This window comes from Mesocricetus auratus, unplaced genomic scaffold (assembly GCF_017639785.1).
Source record: "Mesocricetus auratus isolate SY011 unplaced genomic scaffold, BCM_Maur_2.0 Super-Scaffold_100008, whole genome shotgun sequence".
NCBI classification, from domain to species: domain Eukaryota; kingdom Metazoa; phylum Chordata; class Mammalia; order Rodentia; family Cricetidae; genus Mesocricetus; species Mesocricetus auratus.
Genome location: NW_024429192.1, coordinates 50,525,631 through 50,550,646, shown reverse-complemented (window position 1 = coordinate 50,550,646; position 25,016 = coordinate 50,525,631). Strand labels below are relative to the sequence as shown.

The following is a 25,016-nucleotide window of genomic DNA, read 5'->3' as shown; positions in this document are numbered from 1 at the left end:
CAGATGAATTAAAGTCCAGAGCTTCCTGTAGTAATCATTCTAATATTAATGATGTAGGATATGCTGTTTTCTTACCAACCCTGATAGTTCATATGAGCAGTCATCTATCCAGACCTGCGATGGAATATTAGTTTGAGATGTGTTATATTCATTTATAGTGTGGAATATTTGTTTAACAATGCAAAGATCTGTTGCATTCTTTTATGTTGAATTTTTTAACTCTGTAAAGCTGTGTTACTTTACTTGCTTAAAATACCTGATTGATCTAATAAAGAACTGAATGACCAATATCCATGCAGAAAAGGGAAATAGGTGGGGCTGGTGGACAGAAAGAATAAATAGGAGGAGAAATCTAGGGGAACGAGGAGGAGCAAGAAGAGGAGAGGAGTATACCAGGGGCTGGCCAGCCAGCCATATAGCTAGCCATGGATTAAGAAGGAAAGAAAGACATATGAAATAAAGAAAGGTAAAAAGTACAAAGGCAAATTGTAGTTAAAGAGAATGGGATAATTTAAGTTAGAAAAACTCTCTAGAACCAAGTTAAGCAAAAGCCAGGTATCCTTAAGTAAGTAAAAGTCTCCATGTATCTGTTTGAGAGCTGGGTGGAGGACCACCAAAGAATAAGTAAAACAACTCACAGACCCTTTATTCTCTTTCTTTTCTAAGGAATACAATACTGTGTCTTCTCAATCATGTACATGTTTTAGAGATGGACTAACTTTGAATTTACAAGAATTTGGTGGCCTATGTAAGGATCTAACTCCCATAACAGTGCTATTATATAAAACAACCTAACAAAAACAGACAGGGCACATAGGCATGTTCAGTGGTTATGGGAAGAGGAGTGGGTGGAAGATAGATAAAATTACTCTTTAAAGAAAGGGTTGAAGCAATTTTTGGTGGAAAGGGTAGATGATTACAAAGAAATCATTTCTGACAAAAATCAATAATGAGACAATTACCCTTTGAACTCATTGCCATAGAAAATCTATTTCATTACATTTTATTTCCAAAAGACTAATTTTTAAATTGGCTCCCATTGTCTAGCATAACATTTTTACTCAAATAAAAAGACACTCACAAATATCTTTCCAAGAAAAATGTAAAATAATTTTTAGGGCATATATATATGTACATATATATATTTAAAAGTATATTTATCAAGTAGTCAGATATGACCAATGATTAAGCTTATAAGATATTATATTTAGATGAAATAATTAAGATAAAGTAGAAAATTACAGTGTATGCTAAAAAGTTATTATATATAATTTATGTCTAATAATGTTTAGTATTACAAAATCTAGCAATATCGCAGTCATAAATCAATATTATTTAGGACAGTTCAGGATTCTAAAATGATCTATAAAAACTTTTTTTCACATTCTCATTCATATTGGGAGGTGCTTACCACGCATTTAGGTCACTAATTTGCTGTTTCTTTTTGTTTTGAGTTGGGGTGTTACTCTGTAACCCAAGGTAGCCTGGAATTCAGTTTTGCCTATAATTCCATACAGTACTCCTGTCTCAGTTTCCTAAATGCTGGGCTTGTAGGTCGGAGCCTTCACACCAGATAACAGTCATTAATGTTAGCTACACATTTTGAAGACGACTGAGAAACCTAGGAAGTTAGATATTCACAGTTGAAATCAGGACACAGAATATTTCCATTGATTTAATGGTTGCCTTACAACCCTTTGGAATCAATATCCTTTTTCATCTACAGTTTCTGGAAACCACTTAACTATGAACTTTGACTTTTCTTGAATTTCATATAAATGGAGTAATGCAACATACTATAGGTTTGGCATTTATTGTTTGTTTGGCCATCTTATTTTATTCTGTTCAATGCTTTATGGATTGCTACACACTTAAGTATTAGAGTATTCAATTGCTAAGAAGTTCACTATTTGTGATTCAAACTGCTTATCAATTCATTGGAGATTATGGGTGGCTTGATTGTGTTTTATCCATTATAAACAAAGCATTTGTGAAATCATTGAATTCTGTAAGTTTCAGACCATGTGCAAGGCCTTTGGCTCAATCTTGGGCATCACAGAAAATTCACAAGTAATTTCAAGTCATACATTTTCATTTATGTGGTACTAAATCTGGAGTGGAATGTTGAGTCACATGGTAAGTGTATCTGTAACATTATAAGAAGCAGTTGTACCTTTCCAGGTGGCTGATCCAGTTGAAATTTCCATTCAAAACACTTGTGCATTCCAGTTTTTCAACATCCTATATAATCATGGAGCAGTACTTATTTTGATCATGAATCACAAAAACAATCAAATTTTAAATTAATTTCTATTTAAATTAGAAACACTCTTATTTCACATAGCAATCCTAGTTCCCTCTACCTCCTGTCCTCCCATGCCAGTAGTTTGATCTATAGTTTAAATGAAATATTTCATAACTTTTCACTTACATTTCCATAATAATCAAAATCTAATTCCAGATGGTTGGCTCATTCTTTGAAAGCATGTCTAATTTTCCCTATCAAGGATCAGTTGCCTAGAATTAGAAGGGAAAGCAGGGTCAAGAATAATTTGATGAACTTTGAAATTTAAAATTTCCACTTATTTCCCTCTCAATCTTACTGGATAGCTAAATAATCTAAGCACCTAAGAATCTGATAGCAATGCATTGAAAAATATACATCTGATCACCTTTAAATACATTCATTTTGCTTGTTTTATTTTACTTAAATATGACTACATACACATGTTTATATTTATGTCTGTAGTTTTCTTTACTTATTAATAAGATACATTTGCAATTATTTTGTATGAATACATATACTTGTTTAACATTACTGAAAAATTTGTTTTCATCTTATAATACATCTTTTCCCCTTTCAAATCCTTCCATTTACTGCTCCTTGCTCTCTTTCAAATACAGCTTTTTTAAATTATTTGTTGTTACAGATATATGCATACACATACTCCTAAATATATAAATGGAATTTATGCCATCTTTCAAATGTGGTTTCAGGGCTTATCATATGGTATTGGATAACCAGTAGGGTTTGCTTTTCCCGGGGAAGACTCTATCTCCCTTTCTTGTTATTCCTAAGTTGCCTGTTGTTCTTTATGTAGGCCGAGGACTCATGAGCTTCACCTTCCATGTTAGCCCGACAGCTGGTGTCCCCTTGTTCAGCTCATGTTATGGCAGATAAGGAGTGAAATTAGGCTCAAGAACAATTTGACTTGGAGTTTTTAGTTTGCCATGAAACTAAGCAGGAGATTGATAGCAACTCCTTGACCTTTGAACTGCTCTAGGGCTTCATGTGACAGAAGGGTTAGGGCAGAAAGGCAGCACAGAAGAAACAAACCAGCAGTATTATGAGCTTATTCAGCTGTCATCCTCAGCCAGCATAGTGACCACCTTTTCTGTTCATTTTTAGAAACTATTTTGCATAAGTGTCTGTAACAAATGAATGGAAATGAAAAAGAAGTTATTAGCTTGCTTAAATTTTGATTTAAAAATAAGGCTAAAATTATCTAAAGATCTTACATTTAACAAGTTATTCATATATGGTCCCTCATCTTTTCATCCTATTCAATACAGGTTTAGGTACCTTAGGATAACAAATGTTTGACTTTGACATGGTAACAATATTAAACATCATTGAACCAATATGACACTCAATCTAGAGATAATAGGTTCATGTTTATTCTGTGTGTAGCTTGCTAATTAGGGTTCATTTTGAAAATCTAGTGAACTAGTCTCTGCATTTTCCATAAAAATTCTTCCAAATAATCCCTTACACAAATGAATATTCAGCTAAAAACTGCATATAAAAGGCTTTATATTAGCAAAAGCTGTGTGAAGTTGCAGATATCACTAGGACAATGATTCAGCTTTTCAGCTTAGCAAAGTGGCATAGTCCAAGGTCACTGAATAAATTACATGGTATCAGAAAAAGAAAATTACACCCTGACATAGTATGATTTTAATAAAAAATGAAAATAGGATTTATGACCTCCTTTCTTCAGGCTACTAATGTTCATTGACAAAAGATAAATTCTGTTGGTGACAGTACTTTGATCCGGGTTACCAAAATGTCACCATCTAACATTTGCCAAAAGGAGAGGCAGAGTATACACAGAAATTTTTATACCCATCTGCCTTTGCAATTAAGCCAAATATGTTTGAAGTAAACAAGTTCATTCAAATAAGTTCATTTTCCCAATGCAATACTAGAAACCTAATGACTAAATAAGACACAGGCCTATCTTGTAACAGACAAAAAGTAGCAATGCTGATGGAAAAGAAGTGGCAATTTAATTAGAATATTAAAAATGGTTGAACACACCTCTGGGTGGCCTTGACAGGGCTACTGCAGTCCCCAAAGGCCATATTCTGCTGAGTCTCTTACAAGCTACCTCTGCATACGATATTAATGAACATTGTCATTAACAACTTATAGCATCAAGTAAGGGAATGGGAAAAGCATAAATTAAAAATGTAGTGAGTCTTAGGGCACCTTAACATAGTGTAGGTTTGGATCAGCTCACATTACACCCTGATTAAATTTGAGAAATTAGCTAAAACCAATAAAATGAAATATATTTAATATGAATATAAAAGGGTTCAACGATGGCAGATATTAACAGATGCCCTCATTTAAAGTGACAAAAACCAAGATACACTCTGGATGGTTGGATGCATGAATTAATGAAGCTGTTAAGAAGATAACATTTTACTGAATACATTGTAGAAGAACATCTTCTGTGGCAGTTAATATCTTTTTACTCAGCCTCAAAGGGGAGAAAAAAAGCCATAAGTTTACAAACTCCAAAATGTCAAGATGTTGTTCATCAATTAAAAACAACAAGACAAAATTCTTCTTGGCAAAACAGGGTACTGTAGAGCATAATTAGGAAGAAGCTTCCCCATATGCAAGGTCCTTTGTGTTTAGAGGATAACCTTTCTTAATATGCTTCCTTGGTTTTATGAGTTCATCTTCCTACCCACGCTTCTTCAGGCTTTCATTTTGCTGCCAACTCCTTGAACTTTTCATCTGTATTTCTGCCTCTGCTTCCTGCCTATTTTCTGATGTTTCCACAATAACCCTATTTTTTCAATGTTTTTACTTAAGAGCTACTGAAAGCATCTGGCACACCTTCTCACTGGCTCCCCACCCCACCCCCAGTCTTGATTTCCCTTCAATTCTAGCATTTGGCTTCAGTTCTCTGCTTCTCTTTTGAAATACCTTCCTTTACAGGTTCCCCACCTCCATCCTTGCTCTTTTCGGTTTCTGGGTCTGACTGCCCTCCCTTGTCAGTTGAAGGACTTTTCTATTCGCCTACATAATAACAGTGAAATTTCCTAACTATGTGTCTTGAACTCTTCGGTTTTAATTCTGTTTTCTCAGCTATGGCCATACTTAGTCTTCAGGGATTCAGTTAGCATCTTTGTCTGGTCTTCCAACTTGCAACTTTAGCTTTGAGCATGTGTCTTATTACTCACTCACTTTATTACTTAGTCTGCTCACCTGAACAATCTCAGTAACAAATTTCCTGAAAACAACATTTCTATTTGCAATTATTTTCTTATTTATTACATGAGTAGAGTGACAGTATTCTCTTTTTGCTAAATTTTGCTTCTTGAAAATGTCTTCTATTTATTTGATCAGATCCTTAGCATCAGAATGAGCACATTTCTTCCCTGGCCACAGTGGCCAGTGAGCTTTAAGCATCCTATACAAAATATTGAATTGCTACAAAGGTTCTCCACATGATTTCTGATGCTTACTGAATCTAGTACCCACCCAGTCCTCTCTGGTTTTCTGATAAATATCATTAATGCACATTCCATCATTATTGTGTAGAGCATCTCATGACCCTCAGACTGCAATGCACCTCTGCTTATGTCTTAGTCTTTCAAAAATCCATAACCAAATGAATTTTCTTTCCACTGTCTTTGAACTTGCAATCTGTGTTAATCAGCCTATCTTCATTCTTAACTACTATTATGTGCATCACTGATATTTTGTATTCAAAATAACATTTCTCCCATTTTAAACTGTAATTTATTTATAAGCATTAGCTAACCTCTGAATTTCCCTCCAAATCTAAGTCATTTCTTTATTTACTTGGGAGAAATAATGCCAACTTACATAGGTACTATATTCTTTAAATTCCAGCTCACAAATCACTATATATATTTTATGTATACCTATACATATATGACTGACTGTGTATGTATGTATGTAAAAATCACTATTAAATAATCAAGCTATTCAAAATTAGTTTTTGAATATAGTTTATATTCTTAAACAATGAAAACATTACTATAGTTTCCTAGGGACACATATATTGTCTTACTCAAAACGTTGGATACTCAGCAACATAGGTCAACATTATGAAGCTCATTCTTCATGTCAGTTAGAAGTCTCATGATAGTCAATGTAGTTATGCCAACAGTCTTTATTTGTAATTGCAAAAATGCTTTTGTTTTTAAAGAAGTGTTAATATAGCTCCATAATATTTAATTCAGTATGTCGTGAGTAAAGTCCTTAACCATATAGTATGTAGGGATTTGTATTGTATCATCAGAATGTAGGCTAATACTTTTGTAATTATTAGACTTATATATGCATACATTACAGATAAAATATGAATCCACAATCTCACCATGCTTACTCAAGCACACAGAAAATTTGAAGTGTATACAAGTATGTCATTATTTTCCCCCATAAAAGTGGTGACAAGATTTGTGGGCCTTTTTGCTGCCTATGAATACTTTTCTAATGTTAATTTAAACAATCTAACCCATCTTAGCTTGTTTGATACCTTAATTCGTTTCAGTGTTTGTTGATGACTGTGTTGTATAGTGAACTTTTGGATCCAGAAACTTTCTATATTATATCTTGCTTTGTCTTTCATCACAAATTTATATCTTCCTCCATGGTTCTTCAAATTTGCAGATGGTGATAAACTACACTTGTCAAAAGCAAAGACTTTGTCTAGATCAATCAGGTTCTCAATTATGATCTCCCTAACTGTGGGAGCAGGCATCTCTGACTCTTTAGCCGGCTCTTAGAACACTTTCCCTCCTTTTGGGTTGCCTTGTCCAGCCTCTATATGAGGGCTTTTACCTTGTCCTATTGTATGTTGTTTTGTCCTGTTTGACTCTCTTGGAGGCCTGCCCTTTTCTGAAGAGGAAATGGAGGGGGAGTGCATCTGTGGGAGAGGGGAAGTTACAGGGATGGGAGGAGTGAAGGGAGGGGAAACTGTAGTCAGGATGTTTAGTATGAGAGTAGAATCCATTTTCACTAAAAATAAAAAAATGAATGTATGATTTGAGTTTCTTAAGCTTTGTATCTTGGTCATTAATTATAAGTGTGACTGTTGATATGGTTGCATATATTATGTCCTCTGTAAAAGTAAGTTATTGGCAGAATTCACAGGGTCATTTTATTATTGAACCTCTATGACTTGGTACTTAAAATCTAGTCATCATTTGTTCTTTAATTAGTCAAACGTATTTATTTTGTAAGTTCGGAAGCCCAATAGCAGAAATATGATAATAGATTATAACTTTTTCACAAAGTAGAAAATGCACTTGACAGTAAGAAAACTGGACTTGGATATTTGATAACATTTTGTCTATTCACCTCCTTATAGTTTGTCTCACTGTGCACACCTCCATCATTTTTATTCAGAGAGCTAACATTCTATACTTGGTAGCCCACACAGTAGCACATGTAGGTGATATCAACTTAGAAGGATTCTCATTCTAAAATGAAAGTAAACCAACAAAAGACGATAGCATGTAAGAACAAATACAAATAGCCAATTATTGCACATAAATAAAGACTTGCATAAGACTAAATGTTGAACTCACTTTGAACCTATCACTTACAGCAAAAGAACCTTGATCGACTTCTTCTGCTGCAACAAAATATGTTAGACATCTTGGATAAAGGGAAGTCAGGGAGCCAAAGAAGGTGGCCTATAAACAGATAGTCCTTCTTTTTATCAATAGTTGCCCAATTTTTATTCCTAGGAACAGGTCAAAATTACAAAGACTCATCTTTAGTTGGAAAACATGGATAGATATTTTTATTCATCCTTCTCACCTCAACAAATTCTATTCATTCTCAAGACTCAAGTCACTTTATAATCTCCACCATTAGAACTTTCACCTGCCACTTATCTTCTCAGTCATCTCTGAATACTGAAGTAGACTAACACGGTTCATGAAAATCAAAACACTAATTTATTCTTTTTCAACTGCAAGACTTAGGGGTACCTTATTTCTAATGAACATTCATCTTCATGTGAATTATATGAAAGAAGCATTTTGTACATTATGTATGAATTATGGTAAATTATGTAAAACAAAAAGAAAACACCACAAATTTCATTGGTGTTCCTATTATCTGGACCAAACAACACCAAGTTTATTTGCATTTCTCCTATCACCAGCTAGATTCTTTGTGTTTTCCTTGGTTTTGAGAGATTTTGTGGTTGGTATGACTAATACATAGGGCCAAAGGAATATCATGTGACTTCTGAGGCAGTGTCTTCAGTAAGGATATTACATCTACCTTTATTGAATATATGGGTCTGAGCCACCTTGGAGAGCCATATCTTAGCATTTCTATTCTAATCCCTGTGTCAGACACATCACTAGCAGAATCTCTAAATGACTATAGTCCCAGATATCAAGTCACTTGATACCTTTGTGATTGTTTTAGTGGGAGGCCCACCCATTAGAGACCAAGACATCACTCACTACTGTGTTATTTTCAATTTCTGACCACCGAAGGACATGAGCACTGTACATTACTATTTCCTCTATTAGATGTCAGAGTAATTTCAATATAACAACTAGAACTCTGAGTGCCTTTCGCTAGTTAGATGAATTCAACCATTTTGTAGCTTGTCTTTTATTTACTTAATGATGGCTTTTGATACAGAGTCCAATTTTCAATCTTTTTCTTCATGATTCATGCTTTTGGCACTTGTGTTTGATATGTGCTTTTGTATCTCAAAGCCAAGAAGATATTTTCCTATGTTAGTTTTCAGAAGCTTACTTGGATTCTTCTTCTACAATGCAGTATGGAATGAATACTTTATATATGAAGGAAGAAGAAAGATTTATTTGTTTTTAATTATAGAGTTATTTGAGGCAGTGGCTTTATCAAAACCTGATCTTTTATCCATTTTTGTTGGCATCTATTTGGGGATAATTTCTTCCGTCCATGCTCTATTTATCTTTCTTAGTATAATATCATATCTTAATTACTGTCTTTATAAATTATTAGATATGTTCTTTGACTTTGTTTTCCTTCAAGAAACTGTAGTTCATGGTTAAATTGTATGCTCTATACATATAAAAATTTAAAACAACTTTTTAATGTGTACACATACACCTGTCATAATTTTAATAATAATTACTTTTACAAATATAACAACTTTGGAAAAATTTACATCTCACAAAATGAAGTTTGTACAAGATTTTCCCCCTATTTTGGATATTTTACATTGCACATTTATCTGGGCAGAAATAGTCTGTACCTACTATAGTTATTCCTACATATTTGACCTTTTCTTCTTTTTAAAGAGTATTTAATTTCCTATGACATTTTTTGTACCACATTTTTATTTCATGTGTAACTATGTGTTTTGTATCTTTTGCTCAAGTTGAGATAGAGGAACTAAATTTATTTGAATTCATACATATAAGTAAACATGCCTTAAAGTTTTATATATTAGCATATATGATAAATATTTATATATAACTTATATATTGTAAGCTGAATTTACATGAAAAACTAAATATGTATATATCATATCTTAATTGCTGCCTTTATAATCTGTACATATCTATGTTGTATAAATAATTCTCCGTGATAAAGCAATTAATGTCAGCTTTATAAAACAAATTAGAATATTTCTCTTTCATTACTAAAGGCATTTAGACATAGAGATTCTCTACAGTGATATTGGTTGTTTCTATTTAAAATACAAGTACTTGTAATGATATTAAAGTCACTTTTTAAAATCTATAAATTTATTCAAACCTTTGTTTTGTTTTAAATGTTTTATTCATTCTTTGAAAATTTTATACAATTAATTTTTAGCATAATCACCGTTTCCAAATTCTTCCTATGTACTTCTCCTACCTCACCTACCCAAATTTTGTGTTCTTTTTATGTTAAACACCCATTTGGTGCCCATATATTCTTGATTGTGTGGCATTTTGAACAAGCACAGTCAACTCATCAGGAGTCATCCTCTTAAATGAAACTGACTCCTCTCTCAGCATCACCAGTTGCCTAAATTTCCTCAGTTTGGGGTGGAACTTCATTCCTACCTTCCCTATCCAGATTGGAATTAGTTTGGCTTGAGCTTGAATAGGTCTCGTGCTCACTGTCATAATGACTGAAACTTCTCATCCACAGCGGTCCTGTTCTGGAAGAGAGTATTTCTCTGTAGTCATCCAGCATTTCTGACTTAAAATTCTTTCCACTCCCTCTTCTGACATGATCCTTGAAATTTAAGAAGTGGAGATATAATAGGTATCTCAAGCAGGGCTAAGTAGTCCATGGTCTTTTGATCTCTGCACCTGTGAGTCTGTGTTAATCGCCAGCAAAAGCTTTTCTGATAAGTGTTGAGAAACTTATAAATCTATAAAGATAAATTGTTAGTAATGAGATTAATAATATGTTAATTTAGGAAAATAATAGGAAAAGTTTCTTCCTTAAGGCTTATGACCTGTCTAGTCACAGGTTTGACAGTTTCTGTTTCCAGTGGCTTTCTCTATTTAGATAGTTAAGTGGGATAGGAAAGCCTTCAACGCTCTTCCTATGGAAAAAAATTTCTTATTACACAAAGCAATACTGGAAATACCGCTTAACCTTTTCTCTCCTTTGTTTCTCTGCACATAAAACAGAAGTGATACAAAATATAAAATCAAGGTTGGAGACAGACTTGTCCAGAGTTAATTGATCCACAACTTAGCATTAAAATTAGCTATGAATATCAATAATATAAATAGGGGTTAACATTTATTTATTGAGGAAAAACACAATTTCAGAATTACTTTATTTATGTTTCTCCCATAGAACAATGTGAGTTGCACTCTCACCCTGAACTCTTGGGGAAGGGTCTAGGCCCTGCCCTATATGAAATGACAGACTATGGACACCTCCATGGAGGGCCTTACCCTCCCTGGGGGAATGAGGGGATAATGGGAGAGGGGGGATGGGGGGAGGGCACGGGAGGAGGGGAGGGAAAGGGAGAGGGACCTGGAACTGACTTGTGAAGCAACCTTGTTTCTTATCTAAATTTAAACTGGAAAATAAAATATAAAAAAAATAATTTCTCAGGGTTGTCTTCTAAATTATTTACCAAGGAAGAATACCAATATAGTTACTTACATTAAAAATAAGTAGATTCATGAATTATAAAAACAAAACATAGTTTTAATGAACTTGCTGGGCCTGGAGAGATTGCTCAGTGGTTAAGAACACTGGCTGCTTTTCTAGTGGCTAACAATCCTCTGTACCCAGAGCCCAGGGAACCGATGACCTCTCCTGCCCTCTGCAGGTACTACATGCAATTAGTGCACACAATTACATGCACAAAGTACCCATATTTATAAGATTTATAAGATTATAAGATAAAATTAATCTTAAAATATAAAGAAATGCCATTACCTCTTCTCAAACTGCATTGATAACTATAAATTTGCAGCTGAATATGGCCAACTGTAGAAGCATGTCACAAACACTAGGTTAGAAAATAAAGACAAAGCTATTAACAGGGAGAAAAACATGGAAAAGTCAAAAGGAAACAGAAAAGAGAAAACTGTGATTTAGGGACTTTGTTTCCTCTTCACCAACTAGCAACTACCCTTAGGTCTTCACACCCTATTTTCCTTTATTACACTTATTAGCAAAACACTCTTAAAAATATAAGCATCATGCTTAGTGATAGATGATTCTATCACCTTCTCTCTTGAACTTTGTGAGCCAAATAGATTATTTTAAGTATTTCTTCATTTTAAGTGGTAACAATGTCAATGTAAATTCAAAGTATATCATCACCTATCATGTGTATTCTTCCTTCCAGCTGCTTGGGCCCTGCAGCAGTTATCTGCTTGGGTACTGCTGCCATCTCAGCCCCCAAATAACACACAGGATGCTAAATTAATTGTAAGCTGTTGGCCATTTGCTTGGTTTCTCACTGGCTAGCCCTTACTTAAGTATTTAACCTATAATTGCTAATCTAAGTATTTCCATGTGGTCTACTCTTACTGGAGGAAGGGTCCAGGCATGTTACTTCTCCCACGTCCTACATCATGATGCTGTGCCTGTTTCCCAGAATCCTCCTCAACTCCTAGTCCTACCTCTTGCTTCCCTATTAGTCATCAGTGCTTTATTAACATATGAACAGAAGGATTTCCCCCCATCAATTACCTGATGGGTCTGAAGAGCTATTAGTGATATGAAGGAAAGAAGGGAGGGAGGAAGAGAGAGAGAGAGAGAGAGAGAGAGAGAGAGAGAGAGAGAGAGAGAGAGAGAGAGAGAGAGAAAGAAAGAAAAGAGAAAGGAAGGAAGGAAGGAAGGAAGGAAGGAAGGAAGGAAGAAGGAAGGAGAATTTTTTCCACCTGGTGACAGATGCTTGCACACCAACACTAAGGGATCCATGAAAGGAGAAACAAGCATTTGAGGACAATGAGGATGATACAGAGAGTTCAAAGACAATGTGGGCTACCATGGGAACACTGTTGCAAAACATCAGGGTTCCATGTATCTCCGTGGTAGAGCACTTGCTTAATGTATATAGAGCCAGAGATTTCATCTTCAGGTCACAGCAGAAAAGCAAAAAGGAGGAGGTGGAAGAGAAAGAGGAAGATGTGTAAAAGCAGGAGGAGGCAGAAAGAAAGGGTATAGATGAAAAATGTTAATTTTATTGAGCTGGAGTTCAGAAGTAAGAAAGGGCAGTTTATAGAAAGGTGTTCATCCAGGTCAACACCAAGTGTTGACTAACATCAGGGGGTGGTAATACAAAGGAGGTGTGGAGGAGAGAGGCAGGGTTCTGAAGCAGGAAAAGAGAAAAATTAAGAGAAAATGCTTTCTGAAACTTGAATGGTTAGCAAACTGTACTTAAGCCTGTGATTTTCTGAATAATGGGGAAATTGTATAGGAGAGCAAATGATTTTCTTTTCTACCAAAGTTACTCCCTGTTTCGTTTTCCCCCATCTGTTCTTTCTCTTGGAGGACTTGTAGTGCAGAATATGAAAATATTCTATTATTTATAAAGGGGGTAAAAAGATACTTACACTTTATTCTTGCCCTAAGGTGTTCCAAAGAGATTCCTTTGTATAACAATAAGAATACAAGAACAATTGATGAGTATAAAAAGTCAAATAGGAGGGGAGAGAGAGGCTGGAGAAACCCACAGAAACAGAACGAGGATGTTAGTTTGGAGGTCTGGTTAATCTATGGGGCCTCTGGTAGTGGATCAGTATTTATCCCTATTACACGAATGGACAGACTATGGACTTTGGGAGCCCACTCAACATAGAGGGATACTCTCTCAGCCTAGACCCATAAGAGAGGGTCTAGGCCCTGCTCCAAATGATATGACAGACTTTGAGGATTCCTCATGGAAGGCCTCACCCTCCCTGGGGAGCAGAAAGGGAATGGGATAGGGGGCTGGTAGGGGCCAGGGGAGGAAGGGAGGAAGAGGGAACTGGGATTGATATGTAAAAGAAGCTTGTTTCTAATTTAAATTAAAAAAATGAAAAAAAGTCAAACAGACTAAAGAGGACTCTGGAATGTGCTGACACATCCTGAGCTGGTAATTAGTGAGTGACTTGGTATTTCAGGAAGAGATAATGACCTTTCAAATTGTTGCTCTAAAGGAAATTTTTAGAAAAATATTTTTAATAGAAACATGAAATTGCAATACTATAATATATATATTGTCTCTTGACTTTTCATTAATGTGTACTTGTCAACTATATTTTATTCCCTTGCATCCAGTCACATTTCTGGCAGAGGGAACATCTAATCTTCGGGGTGTCTGTAAGACTCTGAGGTCTGTGTTTTGAGGTAGTGTGCTTATATGTCGTCCATGCACTCTCTCATCTAGCTTGAGGGAGAAAGTCTCTGTAGCATTTTCCCTTTCTCATTTTTGCAAAGCTTATCCTGACACAGGCAGCAGCCTGATGACTTTTATGCTATTATTGCTTTCCATTAATGAGACAAAATGCCCCCCCCCTTTGTCCCTTGTACTGCTTCACCCTCTTATTCCCTGGAGATTAATGGGGGAAGATGAGCAAACACAGATGAGGCTGCAGCAGGGAGGCTAGATTCATTTCCACACTTTAGTTCTGAGCCAGCATATCGGTTCTACCTGCTGCTTGGTGCTACAGCATGGGTTGAATTTAGCAGATGGAGGGGGAAAGTTTTCAAGTGGAGGACACAGATGGAGCCCAGACTTCAGAAAGAGGATTTTTCTAGAGTTTAGTGAAAGGCTATGTCACTTCAAAACTAATCCTTAGAATAAAGAGATTAGATCTGTATGCCAAGGCACAGAGACAATGGACAAAATTAACAGCAGCCAGACAGCCCAGACTCACACACACACACACACACACACACACACACACACACACACTGTTCTGACCACTGGTTCCAACATATTCACCAAAAATTAATAAACAAAACAAACTGAAAGTTAGCCTTTCTTCTCCTTTAAATACCTTGCTAGAGTAACAATGCAAATAAGAAAATGGATTTGCATATTAGTCGCTAATAGGTGGCTAGAGGAGTCATGTAGCAAGGCAGAAGGAATAGGCCATTTAATATAGGCCTCATAGATTGCTATTGCTTTAGGGAACATAGCAATATTTATAGTAGAGCATAAGTCCAGCAGGTTCAGAAACCAGAATCCCAAGAGATAATTCATATTAATCAGACTTGTGAGGAATGGTCTATAAATCCAGAGTGCCAGCTTGCTAATTTTCTTTGATAAATGCACTTGTGTCATAAGTATTGAAACACTCAGCATTAAACTATGTCTCTGCATGGAGACAAGTGTGGGAAAACAAATCATAACCAGCTTTTAACAAGTTCAGAAGGGTTTCTGCACATGGAAATGACATTCCTTAAATTAATGTTTCTGAGAATTCATTCCTGACTACTATATTTACATCATTCTTAGTCCTTCCTCTTTCCTTTCCAACTCCTGTATTTCTCCAATTCCCTCTCAAGTTCATAACCCCATCTATAATTACTATTCTATCTCTCCCTTCCCCCTTCACACACACACACACACACACACACACACACACACACACACACACACTGTGCTAGTTATTATTATTTTTTGTTAACTAGATACTAGCACAGTCCACTGGGAAGAGGGAACCTCAACAGAGAAAATGCTTCCATCCAGGTGACCTGTAGGTAAATCTGTGGGGGAATTTTCTTGAAATAATGATTATTATGGGCGGGCTCAGCATACTGTGATTGGTGCCATTCCTGGGCAAGGGACCCTGGTTTGTAAATACACCATGTGGAATAAGTCAGCAGCATTCTTCCATGAGCTTTGATTTAGCTCCTGTCTCCAGATTTCTGACCTCAGCTCATGCACTGGCTTCCTTTGATAATGGATCATGACTTGTAGACCAAATAAATCCTTTCCTTTTCCAGATGATTTTGACTAGTGTTTCATCACAGCAACAGAGAAGAAAAATAAGACACACACACACACACACACACAACTGAATGTTTATCTTATGTGCATGTGTTTAGGACTGACCATTTGGAATTGGATAGCCTATCAAGAGGCTTGTCCCTGTAAAAGCTTATTTTCCAGCTTTCAGTAGCTTCTGATTGCCTATATCTAGCTGTAGGGGTGGAACCTTGTGGAGTTTCTCTTTCTGCAGTGGCATGTTGACTGGTGTTGTCATTATACTGGCTTTGTTTAGGCAATCATATTGTGAATTCACAGTGCAGCCAGCATCTCTGTCATATGTGGAAAACACTAACTGCAGGTGTCCTGGTCTTCCAGATATTACAATATCCTTCCTCCTAGAAGTCTGTTGAATAAATCTTGTAGCTATTTCTACAACCGACATAAGCTTACTGATTCTGTTGGACTATCACAACTTCGTCTACCATCTGCTTAGAAAAGACATGTGACTAACTGACTCAGAGCTGTCCTGTCTGGGTTCACCTTCAGTTCTTCCATATACTAGCACTGGGATATTAGACAAGAAATTCAACCTGTCTGTGCCTTCCTAGTTATCTCATATCTTGGGGGATGGAAGCAATATAAGTACAATTCAAGGCATGTCTGAGGTACAGACTGAGCATAAGGCTAGCTCAGGCAATTTAATGAGACCCTATCTCAAAATGTAAAGTAAAACATAGACTAGGAATGTATAGGTCAGTAGTAGAGTATTTCCCTGGTAGGTACAATGTCCTGGAGTTCATCCCCAGTTTTGAAAATAAATGAAGAAATACTAAATGGCATTGTTTTATTTTCAAGTATAAAACTCTGTTTAAGTGAATATATACATATATAAATTCTTAGTCTGCACATAATTTTACCCTTAAATGACATATATTTATATGTATATAATGTGTACATACTCTAAAGTTATTGTCAAGTTCAGGCCTCACATCTTCACTATATTACTTTCCATTTTCAACTGGATAGGACTTTGTATTAGACCGCCTCTTCTGCCCTGTTCCTAGAGCATAATTATGAAAAAGGATATTTCTCTCCCAGAATTGTTTGGAAAGTCAAATCAGTTAGTGCATAGGATTCACTAGAAAAAAAATCTCTGACACATGGTAGATGCCCAGTAAATATCAGTTACTATACAATTATTCCCCATAGCATACTGAGAAATATTGTGTTTTTCCTTTATTATTTAGTCTTAAATTCTTAACACACCCATCTAATTCTGCTGTTATTTCATTCACCATTTTGTAGAGCTTGAAGACTTTGTAGTTTCTGATATCCTTCTCCTTTAATGCTCCTCATGTGTGTTAGTCACAAGGAATGTGAATAACTTAATATGTTTACAGTCCTAATATCTATACATTGGTATATAGACATCATACTCTCTTAATCTCCATATTCATCAGCATGAATCTTTGTCATATATATCATATATATACATATTATTATATACTTATTCAACTGATAATTTAGGAAAGATAAGGAGTATTTGATTATATTTGTCAGTGCCATATACAATTCAAACCCAAGACTTTTAGAACCAGAGGTCTTTATTATCACCTGTCACTATGTGGTAGGAATTTTCACAGGATCCCCCATTGGCTGGTAATACAAAGCTAAAAGACTTGGAAACCTTGGGAATTCATACAAATCAAAAACTGAGGATGAAATTCAGGCAATTAAATCAAGGGAAGTTTCTTGTCTAGACTGAGAAATAAAAGATCTAAATTGAGAAGTCATTTCAAATTCCAACCTAGCTTTCTAGCATAATAGATGCTGTAGAGATTTCCAAATAATCCTACTTCAAGAACAAAGTAAACCACTTACCACAGGCCTATATATTCTTATAAACAATAAGCAGAAATGACTTTTTCATAAGAGAAGTAATCTTATTTTTAGTACTAAAGTTAATTTTAATTCAATACAGAAAATCAAGTTATTGTGCATTATTGCAGATTCTAAATTAGTTCAGTCTTGTTGCAATTCAATTGAACTCCATCCAATTTGATTTATTTCAATTCTATTTGACTCTATTCAAGTCAATATACATTTGCAGAGTACGATTATAGGTACCATATTATGCATAGGTTAGACATAATTAGTTTTCAACTCACCTGTGTCAGCATAAAGCACACATAAATCAAGGAATTAAGTGTACTGGTTCATCTTATGAAAATACTAAAATTTCTGATCATATATTTTCCAAATTAAAAAAAATAAAACCTTTAAAATATAGTATCTTATAAATATGCTTGAGGTCTGCATTGGCATTCCTGAGAGGAGATGATCAAATAAGCAGAGAAGGCAAGGTTAATAAAACGAGTAAATAGACACCTTTCTTGAGGCCATCAAGGTGAGTTGATAATCTGGCTTGTACTGATGGAAATTTTTATGTCCTAGATTTATAGTGTTTACTGACTCCCCTTCCACTGTGACTTAACAACTTGCAAACCGCCTGTACATTTAGTTTGATAGTTTTTAGGAGGTATTTCAGGTAAGAAAAGACACACTACACACCACTGATGCCCTGTGTATTTCCTGGGGAGTTACAGTTTTGGCCAGTATCTTATGCCTCTCCATTTCACTATCAATTGCCAAGGACAGTATTTGGGTTTACCTCGCACATATTCCTTCATCAACCTAAGGGAATAAGGTAGACAGGGCTCATAGATAGATAAGAGTGGTAGATTTGTATTGCTTCCCCTGCATAGAAATTAATCTTCCTCACAATGCTCTTAGTAGAAAAGTCCTAACTATATAATCCACTGTCATTCTTCTTTTCTTTCCTTTGCTGTGTGTGCCTGTGTGTGAACCTGTGCTCTTGCAGAGATAGAGATCATGGGGTATCCTGATCCACCACTCTATCCTTTATTTCCTTGAAAATCTGACATCATTTTTCATGTACCCTGGCCTTACAGTATGCCCCAGTAAGCTTGATGTTGACACTCCTCCATTGCTGGGGTTGCAGGTGACTGCACCCTGCTGTCTAGATGGACACTGGGGAGCTAAGCTCTTGTCCTCATATTTCTACAGCAAGTGCTCTTACGCACTGAGCAATTCACTCTGTCCAAATAGTCTGTTTTCATTCAGTGTCTCTTACTCATCATTTGGTTGAGGATTGTTTTGTGATCTGGCCCCTCCCTGCCCACATACTTACACACTCAAAACACTTCAGTGCAGGTCCCTCTGCAGTGTGGTTAACATTGACAAATTCTACAGGTAAAAATGGGAATGTGCTCAGGATCTCATAGAGGAATTGCCTTCTGGCTGAATTGAAAGGCAGTAACAGTGTAGTGTTAGCAAGACAGTGCCTCTGAGAGAAGTGTCAGCATGGGGGCCTAGAAGCAAAGGCTGGCCACTGCTCTACACCATAACACTTACTGATATCCTATTCCCTTCCATGTCACTTCAGCTCTGCAAAGTTTAAATTCAGAAATAGAAAAACAAAATGCTATTATTTCTCCAATTTTCTGAGAACAAACATGGACCCGAAATATAAGGATATCTATTCTTGAATGAATAGGGCATAGAAACATTTGTTCATTGAAAGGCATTTCATTACAAACAAATTATAAGGCTATTACCACTAAAATTTAGAACTATAAAAAGTGGCATATTGTCCTCCTGTATAATGGCACAAGTTTAGAATATGTTGGAATAATTCTAGAATCTTCACACACACACACACACACACACACACACACACACACACACATATATAGTCTCAATCCTGAACTCACAGAAATCCACCTGCCTCTGCCTTCTTAGTAACCTCTAGAATCAAATTTTATAAGCAGAGAATGGATTGTGCTTCTCATATTGGCAACACTATTAGTATTCTTGTCTACATGTCATTACACAGAAAGTGCCTAGACCATGCATGCATTTCCTTTAATGCCTTTTGTCTTCCAACTGAAGACAGAGTTATTTGTAGTTTTTAGCTGGAGACATTAATTATGTTCTCACGAGCTGGTAGAAGTCTACCAGGCAAAACAGCCAGGCCAATGGGGAACTTATTCTTAGGAGAAGCAGAGCTTCTTCTGTGCTGGGACTTACACTTTCTCTCCCGTTTAAGTCGATATCTGCCAAGGGACCTCACTGGCTGTGTGCATGCCATATTCTAGCCCAATCTCATTGAGTCTCCTATTGGCTGCACTCAGCTAGATGCAAGAACAATTTCATTTCCACTTGCTAAACACGGGCTTTTGAAAAGTACTAGCAGTTGCTACAATCAGATATAATGCAGTCCTTTATCCATATGGAGCTTGAAAATTCTACTCAGCCATCAGAGCATTTATAGATGATGGGCAGAAGGAAAGGGGGACTTGACAGAAACTAAATCGAAACAGCAAAAAGGCCTGAACCCTGCAGCTACCACAGTGGAGAGCACAACCGAAGATAGCAAGCTCCTTTTAAACCCAGGAACCAAGGCTAATAGCTTAATGCTAAGAACTCTCAGTCCATGGTTAAGGATCAAGCTGACTCATAAAATGCTTTCTGTTCAGCTTGCAATCCTGTTGCTTCTCAAATGGCCTTCCCTGGCAAGCACTTGGGGCTAGGAAGGGAAGCCACATGTAAACAGTGGGCAGGGCCAGCAGAATAAGCCTGCATGTGAGCAGCTGCAAACAATCCATTTTAATTCCAAGTCAGTGTTTAAGGACCTTGGGTGTTAGAGTTAGGGAGGTAGAGGGGGAGGTGGGAGTAAAAGTAGAATTGGATTTGGCAGGCATGCATTTTCCTATGAACTGTGCTCAATTCCTCTAATCATAGTTATTATGAATGTTTCTCTCCAATTTATTCCTCTTGTCACTTTGTGCTTTCGTGTTCTCCCTGCCATCTGCTAGTGAAGGGTGTGAGAATGGGTACTGAGCTTAGAAATAATAAGACAGAAAGGTGACAAGTTTTAAACTGCATAAACACATGAACATGCTCCCCTCCCCCTTGGCTTCTGCACTGAGGGGCTGAATTATTGTAGATGCTTTACCAAAATTAGAATTATCTGCAGTGTGCAAGGACCTTGACTGCCTCCTGTCAGTTTTTTAAATTTCAATGTCTGTGTTCATCACAGTTGTACCTATAGCTTTGGTCACTTTCCAAGATTCTCTGGGTCTCAGTTTCTCCTTCAACAACCAGATTGATTCCTAAGATCTTTATTCAAGCCCATTGTTGTTTTCGACATGATCTAAACGACAGGCCATCTTTACGATGATGTCTGAGTGGGGGAAGTACAGAAGTAGGAGAGGATACACGGTGAGCTCAAGTCTGTCACCCCGGCAGCCTCTGTCCTTGTGTCAGTTCTCTGACTCTTGGCTACCTCCCCGTATTTTGTCTTTTAATTCACTGGTGATAACTTCAACCTTTCGGTTGTATCCAGTCTTCATTTGTGGAAGTGTGCATGTGTTCCTGACTAAGGTATAGATTGCACAAAAATGAGGACTGATTTCGTGAAGGAAATCATTTTTCTTGTGTCTTTTTTTCCTCTAGAAATTTAACTAAGATATTAAAGTGTGTCTCTAATATTGGAATTCCTAAAGTTTAAAGAAAGTTCCTCCAAATGCATAGGGTATTAGCCTTGGTATCCTGGCCCCAGTCCAAATGAGTAATTACATTTTTTCCTGCTAAATCTTTCCCGCAGTTTTAATCGGAGATGGCATTATTCATTTCTTTACTCCAACTAGTATCTATTGTTCTGGAGCATCTGCTGAAATGACTGCATTTCACTCCAATGGAGAAGTCTTCATGGGAGTTATCCCAGTGTTAAATAACCTCTTTAAATATACCCCATTTACAGCTTATGTGTGGGCAAGCTTATATTATGAGCAGGTGTGAGCAGTGACTTAAATGTGATGATTTATAAAGTGTCTTGGGATCCTGGATAGAAAGAGCAATTTAGACCTGTGTTATCAGCATTACGGGGGAAAAATATGCCTTTGTGAACCAGTTACTAATTATGCAATTACCTTCTGTGGCATAAGTAAAAAATGGTGTGATGCTTTTCAACAAATTCTGGTTTTAATTAAATAATTCTTTGAGACAAATGATTAATTGCATTAAGTTGTCTTTACTATACACAATTTAGAGTAAGTCATTTTTTAAAATATCTAAAACACCATGATAAAGTAATTGCAATTTATAATGAATTTGTCTCTCTAGAATAAATTTATAAATTTTATACAGGGAAAGCCAAAATACAATACTATTTTCTTTTTATGAAGAGCATCAGTGTATTTTAACTATATAAAGGAAGAATCCAACAAAAGCCATAATCTGCTAGTCAGTTCAAACTAGTGTTTTTCATAATGAAGTCATAGTCTACACATACATACATACATACATATATACATACATACATACACACACACAGACTCACACACATACACACACACACACACACACAATATTCCTGATAGAAGTTATTTGAGAACAATTTCCCTAAAGGGACAAAGAATATGTATGTATGCATGTATGTATGTATGTATGTATGTATGTATGTATGTATATGTATGCATGTATGTATGTATGCATCTCACCACTATCATAAACCTGTTTATTCCTAGCATGATAAAAATTTTAGCCTCCATTTCTGATTCTAGAGAAGACTGATAGAGCTTACTTTCTCACGCCATAAGGCTGGGAAAAGTTAAGATAGAAACCATTAAATCTGCCCTTAAGATTTGAATATCCCATATAACATCATGGGAGCCTGACAAAATAAAGTATCTATACACTTCAATGTACTCACCTTATGATTAGAAAATCCAGCAAAATAGATTCCAAAGCATTTCTTCTGGGGGAGGTTGTAGTATTTACAGCTTGCACAGGCAATTTAGAGCTTTGGCATTGTCCATCCTTTAAAAATAAATAAATAATGTCTACCTGATATTTCTATTAAATACACTTCATAAAATATAGATTGGGCTATAATGACCAGGATTAATTATAGAAACACTATGAACAGTGTGTTGATTATATTCCAGCCAAACCTAGTGAAGGTTCTAATTTAATGTCAAGAAGAATTGAGCATTCCTACACATGTCAGTTAATAATGATCATTGCTTAACAAGCATCAAGTGGTTGAAGCAGAATAATTTTTCTTTGGTAAAATTTTGTGTATCATCATTTGGCACACATTTTTATCTCATTTCTTTTTTTTTTACAGAATTTTTTATTCACATGTTACTCCCAGCTCCCTCTCCCTCCCCTTCTCCCCCTCCCCCCAGTCCCCACAATACCCCACTCCAAACCCCCTCTGCTCCCTAGGGATGGTAAGGCCTTCCATGGGGGATTATCAAAGTCTGTTATGTCATCCTGCACAGGGCCTAGGCCCTCCCCCCATGTGTCCAGGCTGAGACAGCATCCCTCCATGTGGAGTGGGCTCCCAAATCCATTTGTGTGCCAAGGGTAAATACTGATCTACTATCCAAGGCCCCATAGATTGTTGAGGCCTCCTCTCTGAAACCCAGGTTCAGGAGGGTCTGGATCAGTCCCATGCTGGCTTTTCAGTCATCATTCTCAGGTCCATGCATTCCCCCTCGTTTAGGTTAGCTGCCTCTGTGGGTTTCACTAGCCGGGTCTTGATTCCTTTGCTCATCAGTCCTCTTTGCAACTGGGTTCCAGGAGTTCAGTTAGTTTTTTTTGTTTTGTTTTTTTGTTTTGTTTTGTTTTGTTTTTAGCTGTGGGTGTCTGCCTCTGCTTCTATGAGCCACTGGATGAGGGTTCTAGACTGTCATATAAGGTAGTCTTCAATCTCATTATCAGGGGAGAGCATTTAAGGTAGCCTTAATGCTAGTTGGTGTCATTCTTGTAGATCTCTGAGAATCTCATTAGTGCCAGATCTCTTCGAACCTATAATGGCTCCCTCTATTATGGTATCTCTCATCTTGCTGTCCTCTATGCTCACCCTGACTCAACCTTCCTGCTCCCCCATGTCCTCCTCTCCCCTCATCTTCTCCCCCTCTCTTTCTCCCATCTTTCTCTCCCCTCCTCTCCCCCCAAGCTCCCAATCTCATCAGGAGATCTGGTCTCATTCCCCTTCTCCGGGTTACCATGCATATCTCTCTTAGGATTCTCCCTGTTTCCCAGACTCTTTGGCGGTGGGATTGTGGGCTTGCAATCCCCTGATCCATGTCTAAAATCCATATATGAGTGAGTACATACCATGTTTGTCTTTTTTGCATTAACTTTCTATAAAGACTTTGTCTAATTTCAAGAAAGATATGGGAAGCAGTAGGTGTTGTTAGGAGCAGTTGATAGGTAAGTCCCTGGTGAACTAAGTAGAAAAATCTCAAATGTAGCTTGTTTTTACTTAAATTAAAATCACCTGGGCAATTACCATAATTTCCATCACAGAAGGAATTTCCCTTTCCTTAGTCAAGTTCCTTCTAGACTGAGTTATTCATTATAATTGTATAATTGATGTTTAAAAGACTTCATATTTCATAGAGCCTCATTATAATGTTTTATATTTTCTAGTGGCTAACATGTCACTCTGTATCCTTTATAATTATATGTGATTGCATTTAAAGTGACACTTCATATCTTATGGCTAGGCTTATTTTCAACTTCTTATACTTGAGCTCATAGTTACTAGGTCAGTTAATATTAAGCTTTTAGTTCCTCCACTCTGTTTTGGGATCCCAGTTGTCTGCTTACATTCATTAAGCAAACATTCATTCTCTATATATCCATTAAGCCAACATTCATTCTGTATTCAATAAGCGTCACAAGATAATGATACCTAGGAAGATAAAGCATAATCATTATTGTCAATTATACCTATGCTCCCACCTTGTTTGATAACAATACTTTAAAGGAACATCATTTTAATGAAATTAAATGCTTTCCTACGACATTCTAACATAAGTCAATAACCAAAGTTTTTTTTTCATGAATTACTTCTGAACCTCAGAACTGCACAAGGAGGAAATTCAAATGCAGAGTAAAATCAAGATAGCCATTTGGAGAAATATGTGATTCTTTTGTACTTAATTTTGAACTATTAGGATTATTCCAATCTGCTTTAGGAAACTATATTTTACCTCTCTCTGTTTTCTTGCAAATTCAACTTATTTGCAACCTTAACTTTCTACTTGTCCCTGTTATGGAGATTTAGTGGCTCTCATTGCCATTGTCTGTTAATAATCTTATTGGATCCGTAATGTCTACACTTCTGTTACTGGTAAATGGAAGCTGCTACACATAATTCAAATTTTCCTTATCAAAAACTTTGAGATACCTAGTCTTACATCAGGTATGATAAACTGAATATATACTGTTCCACTGTGTGCT

General features: G+C 36.3%; 1 protein-coding gene and 1 long non-coding RNA gene across 3 annotated transcripts in view; one reads left to right on the top strand and one right to left on the bottom strand.

Annotated features, from left to right (window-relative positions):
* LOC101835248 (limbic system associated membrane protein) overlaps positions 1 to 25,016 on the top strand; it is a 2,091,329-nt gene that overhangs the window by 1,120,763 nt on the left and 945,550 nt on the right. The gene's annotated exons all lie outside the window — the stretch shown is intronic.
* The window catches only part of LOC110342204, a 31,361-nt gene continuing 7,660 nt past the window's right edge, over positions 1,316 to 25,016 (bottom strand). The window contains exons 2-5 of the long non-coding RNA XR_002384224.2: positions 22,471 to 22,577; positions 2,432 to 2,517; positions 2,174 to 2,262; positions 1,316 to 1,621 (exon numbers count right to left, since the gene is read on the bottom strand). This is a non-coding gene — a long non-coding RNA (uncharacterized LOC110342204). The remainder of the gene's footprint in view (positions 1,622 to 2,173; positions 2,263 to 2,431; positions 2,518 to 22,470; positions 22,578 to 25,016) is intronic.